This window comes from Macaca thibetana, chromosome X, assembly GCF_024542745.1.
Source record: "Macaca thibetana thibetana isolate TM-01 chromosome X, ASM2454274v1, whole genome shotgun sequence".
Taxonomy (NCBI): Eukaryota; Metazoa; Chordata; class Mammalia; order Primates; family Cercopithecidae; genus Macaca; species Macaca thibetana.
In genome coordinates, this window is record NC_065598.1 from 122822626 (window position 1) to 122831484 (window position 8859).

Consider the following 8859-nt stretch of genomic DNA (forward strand, 5'->3'; position numbering starts at 1 on the left):
GCAGTCTACCAAAAAAGTTCCCAGATGATATTGCCAAAGCACTGTTTACAATCCTGTATAAATAATGGGATTCAGAAGAAGTGACAACAAATTTAAGCAGACAAATGCAACCCTATTTTTTTAAAGGTGGAAGAAATTGCATTCTGCAATGACTCAGTGAGTTTGATGTTACCTACAAAAAATATGGCAGTGTATATAGATAAAATAATAGTTTATAAGTATTTAATACAATAAAAACTCTGTATTAGAAGTCAATTATGCCATTAAAACAACATCTACATATGTCTGGATGCAAGTAGAAAACCATCAGAGAGAAAGGAAGGTGGACCGATTTACTCTCTAGGTCTGATCTCTAAGAGAGGTGTTGCACATTCCATTCAGAAAAGAATCTAGAGAATTCAAGCGTATTCTGAACTGGCATAAATACCAGAAATTTTCAGTGATAATAAATTAAGGAGTCTAGTCCCTGGATAAAAACCTGTGTGTGATTTTTCAGATATGATCACAGACAATTTCAAAGGCTTTACCTGGCAGGCCTGATGGGGGAAAGCTGCCCTCCCTACACCTACAATAGACTTTCTAAACAGCCAGTGCATGGGCATCTCTAAAAGGACTTAAGACAAGGACTCAGAGCTTTTCCTCAGGCACCTCTATTGAGTCCTTATTATGAGATGGAGGGTGGAGAGGAAAACATTAAAGATGCTTTTTCCTACTCAGACTTGGTACCAAGTAGCTTTTTTTATTTTAATTTTTATTTTAAGTTCTGGGTTACATGCACACGATGTACAGGTTTGTTACACAAGTAAACATGTGCCACGGTGATTTGCTGTACCTGTCAACCCATCACCTAGGTTTTGAGCCCAGCAAGCATTAGCTATTTTTCCTAATGCTCTCCTTCCCCCATACCAACCCTCAACAGTCTGTAGTGTGTGTTGTTCTCCTACCTTGGTCCATGTGTACTCATCGTTCAGCTCCCACTTATTAGCGAGAACATGCAGTGTTTGGTTTTGGTTCCAGCATTAGTTTGCTGGGGCTAATGGCTTCCAGCACCATCTATGTTCCTGAAAAGGACATGAGCACATTCCTTTTTATGGCTGCATAGTATTCCATGGTGTATATGTACCACATTTTCCTTATCCAATCTATCATTGATAGGCATTTGGGTTGATTCATGTCTTTGCTATTGTGAATACATATGTGTGCACGTGTCTTTCTAGAAGAATGATGTATATTCCTTTAGGTATATACCCAGTAATGGGATTCCTGAGTAAACGGTATTTCTGGTTCTAGAACCTTGAGGAATCACCACACTGTTTTCAACGATGGTTGAATTAATTTATACTCCCACCAACAGTGTAAAAGTGTTGTTATTTCTCCACTTCCTCTCCAGCATCTGTTGTTTCCTGACTTTTTAATGATCGCCATACTAACTGGTGTGAGATGATATGTCATTGTAGTTTTTATTTGCATTTCTCTAATGACGAGTGATAAGCTTTTTTTCATATGTTTCTTGGCCGCATAAATGTCTTTTGAGAAGTGTCTGTTCATTTCTTTTGCCTGCGTTATAATGGGGTTTTTTCTTTTTCTTGTAAATTTAAGTTCCTTGTAGATTCTTGATATTAGACATTTATCAGATGCATAAATTGCAAAACTTTTCTCCAACTCTGTAGCTTGCCTATTCGCTCTGATATTAGATTCACTTTTGCTGTGCAGAAGCTCTTTAGTTTAATTAGATCCGATTTGTCAATTTTTGCTTTTGTTGCAATTGCTTTTGGTGTTTTCATCATGAAATATTTGCCCATGTCTTTGTCCTGAATGGTATTGCCTATCTTTTCTTCTAGGGTTTTTAGAGTTGTAGATTTTACATTTAAGCCTTCAATCTGTCTTGAATTAATTTTTGTATAGGTGTAAGGAACGGGTCTGGTTTCAATTTTTTCCATATGGCTAGACATTTCTCCCAGCACCATTTATTTAATAGGGAATCCTTTCCCCATTATTTGTTTTTGTCAGGTTTGTTGATGATCAGATGGTTGTAGATATGTGATCTTATTTCTCAGTTCTCTATTCTGTTCCATTGGTCTATGTGTCTGTTTTCGTACCAATACCATGTTGTTTTGGTAACTGTAGGCTTGTAGTATAGTTTGAAGTCTGATAGAGTGATGTCTTCAACTTTGTTCTTTTCACATAGGATTATCTTGGCTATACGAGCTCTGTTTTGGTTCCATATGAATTTTAAAATAGTTTCATCTAATTCTGTGAAGAATGTCAACGGTAGTTTAATGGCAATAGCATTGAATCTATAATAATTACTTTGGGCAGTATGTCCATTTTCATGATATTGATTATATCCATGAGCATGAAATGTTTTTACATTTGTTTGTGTCCTCTCTGATTTCCTTGAGCAGTGGTTTGTAGTTCTTGTAGTTCTTCAGTTCCCTTGTTAGCTGTATTCCTAGGTATTTTATTCTTTTTGTAGCAAATGTGAATAGGAGCTCATTCATGATTTGGCTCCCTGCTTGCCTGTTGTTTAGGAATGCTTGTTACTTTTTTCACATTGATGTATCTTAAGACTTTGCTGAAGTTGCTTATCAGCTTAAGAAACTGTTGGGCTGAGACGATGGGGTTTTCTAGATATAGAATCATGTCATCTGCAAACAAAGACAATTGGACTTCTCTCTTCCTATTTGAATACTTTTATTTCTTTCTCTTGCCTGATTGCCCTAGCCAGAACTTCCAATAGTATGTTGATTAGAAGTGGTGAGAGAGGGCATCCTTTTCTTGTGCTGGTTTTCAAAGGGAATGCATCCAGCTTTTGCCCACTCAGTATGATATTGGCTGTGCTTTGTCATAAATGGTTCTTGTTATATTGAGGCATGTTCCTTCAATACCTAGTTAATTGAGAGTTTTTAACATGAAGGGATGTTGAATTTTTAAGGAAGGCCTTTTCTGAGTCTATCAAAATAATCACATGCTTTTTGTCTTTAGATCTCTTTATGTGATGAATTACACTTGCTGATTTGTGTATGTTGAACCAGCCTTGCATCCCGTGGATGAAGCCAACTTGAGCATGGTACCAAGTAAATTTTAATTCTAGTCCTCCCTGCTTATTTCTCCCCAGCCCCAGGGCTCATAAAAATGTCAGTACCCTTTGTCTGAAATTGTATTATAGGCTAAATTTTTCCCCTCAATATTCGTATGTTGAAGCTTTAACCCTCAGTACCTAAGAATGTAACTGTATTTGGAGACAAGGGCTTTAAAGAGGTAATTAAGGTAAAATGAGGTTATATGAGACAGGGAGTGTGCTAATTCAATCTTATTGTTCTTCTTATAAGAAGAGATTATGTGGACACCAATACTCACAGATGGAAGAACACATGAAGCCATCTCAGGAAGACAGCAATTCACTAGCCAAGGACAGAGGCCTTAAGATAAATAAACCCCAGCAACGTCTAGACCTTAGAATTCTAGGCTTTGAGGACCATGACAAAATAAATTTATTGTTTAAGTCACCTAGTCTGTGGAACTTTCTTATGACAGGTATATTAGTTTTATAGGACTGCCATAACAAAATACCACAGACTGGGTAACTTAAAGGAGAGAAACTAATTTTTTTTCAGAGTTCTAGAGGCTGGAATTCCAAAATCAAGGTGCCAACCAGTTTGGTTTCTCCTAAGGCCTCACTTCTTGGTTTGCAGATAGCCACCTTCTCTTTGTCCTTACAAGACCTTTTTTTCTTTGTGTGCAAATCCCTGCTGTCTTTTGTGTGCCCTAATCTTCTTTTCATATAAAGACAACCGTCAGATTGGATTAGAGTCTACTTTAATGACTTCATGCGAATAAATCATCCATTTAAAGATCCTATTTTCCAAATATAGTCACATTCAGAGGCACTGGGGATTAGAGCTTCATCATATGAATTTTGGGAGTGCACAATTTAGTCCATAACATCAGCCTAATTAAACGAATACAGGCACTCTGAACAGTGAGATGATCCACATGTCTACATCAATCCATATGAATGTCTATCAGCACACTGTTACATGAGGGAAAATGAAATATGAGGAGCTGACATTTTCTTCAGTCTTAGCATCATGTTCCTATTATTGCAGTAAGTGGTTAAATATTTGATTGTTGTTTTCATTTTTGACTTGTTGCTTTAATCAGTTACTGGACATCTCAGTTCACTCTCTAGCTCAGCAGAGTGCCTGACATAAATACACTAGTTGAAAAAGATCCTAGATGATGACTGGGAGTATACGAAGAATGCTCAATGTCCGGCTCCTCACTAAAAAGAGCCTGAAGTAAATTAAGATGTTCAGAGACACAGTCAAGTAGGTGGGGACTCAGTGGTGAAACAGAATGAAGCAAATAAGACATAAGCCCAGGGACCAGCAATAGCTACATTCACCAGTAACATGGAGAGACAAATACCAGTGCAAATAAGTGTTGAGATTTGTTCATAAAAGCCACTCCACATTTCATGCCACAAAGGTTAATTCCAGAACCTACTCTCTTTTGTTGGCTTCTCAAAATTTTCACATATTGTCATGGGTGTGGTGAAGGAGAACACAATTGTGAAGAAAATGTCTGACACTGATATTTATTAAGAAAATAATACATTCCACGGATTAAAGATTTAGATGTAATAAGTCAAACTAAAAGAATCCTAAAAGATCTCATTCATTTTCCCTATTTTTGTACCAAATTTAATTGTATATTTTAAAATAACTAAAGGAGTATAACCGATTGTTTGTAATACAAAGGATAAATGCTTGAGTTAATGATACCCCATTTACTCTGATATGATTATTATGCATTGCAAGCCTGTATCAAAACATTTCATGTAACCCACAAATATATACACTGACTGTAAACCCACAAAAATAAAAAATAAAGGAATCCTAGAAGAAAATCTAGGAAATATCTTTCTGGACATCACCCTTGGGAAATAATTTATGACTAAGTCTACAAAAGCAATTGCAGTAAAAGCAAAAATTGACAAGCGAGACCTAATTAAACTAAAGAGTTTGTGCACAGCAAAAGAAACTATCTACAGAGTAAACAGATAACCTACAGAATGGGAGAAAATATTGGCAAACTATTCATCTGATGAAAGTCTAATATGCAGAATATGTAAGAGCTTAAACAATTCAACAAGAAAAAAACAGATAACCTCATTAAAAAGTGGGTGAAAGAGATGAAGAGACACTTTTCAAAACAAGATATACAAGCAGCCAACAAACATGAAAAATGCTCCACATCACTAATCATCAGAGAAATGCAAACCAAAACCACAGTGAGATACCATCTAACATCAGTAAGAATGTAAGAATGCCAATTATTAAAAAGTCAGAAAAAAACAGATGCTGGCAAGGCTATGGATAAAAGGGAATGCTTACACACAGTTTGTCAAAATGTAAATTATTTCAGCCACTGTGGAAAGCAGTTTGGAGATTTTTCAAAAAAACTTGAAACAGAACTACCATTTGATCTAGTAATCCCATTACTGAGTACATACCCAAAAGAAAATAAATAATTCTACCAAAAAGACACATCAACCTATATGTTCATCACAGCACTATTCACAATAGTAAAGACATGGAATCAATATAGTTGCCTGTCAATCGTGAATTGGAGAGAGAAAATGTGATAAATATACACCACTGAATACTACATAGCCATTAAAAAAATCAAAATAAGATTTTTGCAGCAACATGGATGTGGCTAGATGCCATTATCTCAAGCAAATTAACATAAGAACAGAAAAGCAAATTCCACATGTTCTCACTTATAAGTAGGAGCTAAACATTAATATGCATAGGCATACAGATGGAAACAACAGACACTGGCCACTAGAAGAGGGGGAACGGAAGAATGAGGGGAGGAGTTGAAAAACTAACTATTGTATAGTATGATCACTATGTGATGGAATCAATCATAACCCAAACCTCAGCATTACACAATACTTCCATGTAACAAACCTGCACATGTGCACCAAGAATCTAAAATAAATGTTGAAATTATTTACAAATATATAGCAAGGTTGTATATTAGTGGAATGTAAAACTCAGCATAGAGTTTTTTTTTTTAATTATATTTTATTAAGTAGATAGATGACAAGTCACAGCTAACTTACACATATATTTCAATAAATAGATATATGCTGAGGCACAGAGAACCAACATACACATTTCATTTTTTAAGAAATATTTCAGTTTATTGTTAAATCAGTTTTTTTGAGAAGAAAACACTCTTCATTAAGAATTTTAGAGTTTTTATTTTATTTATTTTTCATTTTTTTTAACTTTAATATCTACGTCCAGAATGGTATTTCTAGATTCTCTTGCAAAGTTTTTGTAGTTTTAGTTTTTATAACTGAGTATTCCATCTCAAATTGATTGTTTTATGTGATGGAAGGAAGGGGTCCAGTTTCAGTCTTCTGCATATGGCTGCTACCCAGTTATCCCACCATTATTTATTAAATAGGGAATCTTTTTTCCATTGCTTTTGTTAACTTTGTCGAAGGTCAGATGGTAGTAGGTATGTGACTTTATTTCTGGGATTTTTATTCTGTTCTATTGGTCTATGCATCTGTTTTTGTATCAATACAATGCTGATTTCATCACTGTAGTCTAGTAGTATAGTTTGAAGTACTGTAATGTGATGTCTCTAGCTTTCTTCTTTTTTCTTAGAATTGAATTAGCTATTCTGACTATTTTTGGTTCCATATGAATTTTAAAATAGTTTTTTTTTAGTTCTATGAAAAATGTCACTGATAGTTTGATAAGCATAGCATTAAACCTATGAATTGCCTTGGGCTGTACGGCCATTTTAATGATATTGATTATTCCTATCTATGAGCATGGAATGGTTTACCATTTGTTTGTGTCATTTCTGATTTTTTGAGCAATGTTTTATAATTATCATTGTAGTGACCTTTAACCTCCCCAACTAGCTGTATTCTAAAGTATTTTATTATTTTTTTGTGGCAATTGCAAATAGGATTGCGTTCTTGATTTGGCTTTCAACTTGGACACTGTCGATGTATAGAAATGCTACTGATGTTTATATATTGATTTTGTATCCTGCAACTTTGCTAAAGTTGTTTATCAGGTCTTAGAGCTTTTGACCAGAGAACACGGGGTTTTCTAGGTATAGAATCATATCATATGCAAACAGAGATACTTTGATTTCCTCTCTTCCCATTTGGATACATTTTACATCTTTTAGAAAAATTTTTATACAATTACAAAATGTCATTAAATTTAATAAATTTATTATTAATAAAAAAGAAAATAATACACCCCTAACAAATTCAATTTGCTTTGATGAGAGTGCCTATTGTGCTGAACCATATCAATGTGTAAAAAAATCGCATACCTGCATTTATGCAATGATTGCATTCAAACATTTCATGATAAACACACGGAAATGATTTTATTATTTAGCAAAGTGAGAAAAAGAAACTGTTTAGAATTACAATGACAAGTGCTCTTTGTTTTAGGAGGGAGTTATGTTCTAATAAGCCCATTGTGAGTTTAAAATAGTGTAAATCAAAAATGCATTTAATACACAACCTACTGAACATCATAGCTTAGCCAAGCCTTCCCTAAAGATACTCAGAACAGTCACTTTGGTCTAAAGTTGGGCAAAATCTTCTAACACAAAGCCTATCTTGTAATAAAGCATTTAGTATCTATTGAATTCTGTACTGAAAGTGAAAACATGAATTATTGTATGGGTAACCAAATATGATTTCTACTGAATGCATACCATGTTTGCAACATCATGAAATTAAAAAATTGTAAGTCAGGGATCATATGTAGTTGAATGTCCATAAATAAAAGCTTCTGGTTAAGGGATAACTATAAAAATGGAGGGATTTTTAAATAATTTTACTGTCAGCTATATACTATTAAATATTTGTATTAGTGATATAAACAAGGACATTAATTACTTGCTAATAAAATTTGTGGAAAACCTGAACCAAGAAAGAAAAATTGACATGTTGAACACTAGGATGAAACTCTATAAAGATCTAATGGGGCAATATCTAACAAGATAAAATTTAACAGAAGTAAAAGTAAAATTATGTATTTCAGCCTAAAACTTGGACAAATTAAAAGAAACGTGGCCTAACTGGTTTATGTGATTAAGAATTTTGCAGATATTCCTTCAAAGAAATGTATTTATGGAGGAGGACGTCAAGATGACTGACTATAGGTATCTGGTACTCACCTCCTCCAAAACTAAGAACTGAAATGGCAAGAAGGTAATTACATTTCAAATAAATCATCTAAGATAAAATACTGGAATTCAGCAGAGAAGTCACAGGAAATTCCTAACACAAGGAAGGAGAGTGAAACAAGGCAGCCTGATTTTCTGGGATCCTGTAGAGCCTTCCCAATGCAGGGAAAGGGTAAGTAAGTCACCCCCAGAAGTCTGCATTCTCACCATGGACTCCAGATAGTCCAGCCGTGGGAGAGCTCCTCAACCCATAAGAGCCCCAAACTAACATTAAGAGCTGCCTGGAGACCAGTCGATGGCATTGCTCTAGAGAGAGAGTACATGTTGGGTTTCACTCACATCCAAAAATCTAAGCAGCAGCTGCAAGGTAACGTTTTAAGTGCTTAGCCATCACCAGACTGCACCCTGCCCTGGGGCTCAACAATCCCTTAATTTTCAGGTCCCTGGAATCCCCGTGATATGCTCTGTCAACATCTGGGAACTGCTGCTGGCTGCAGCTGTCAAGGCTGAAGTATGAACAATTGGCTGTGCTCTCACTACCCCAAGTAGCAGGGCCACTGTGCATTTTAAATTGCCCAGAGAAAAGGCTACTCCACTTAGAGCTGCCACCTG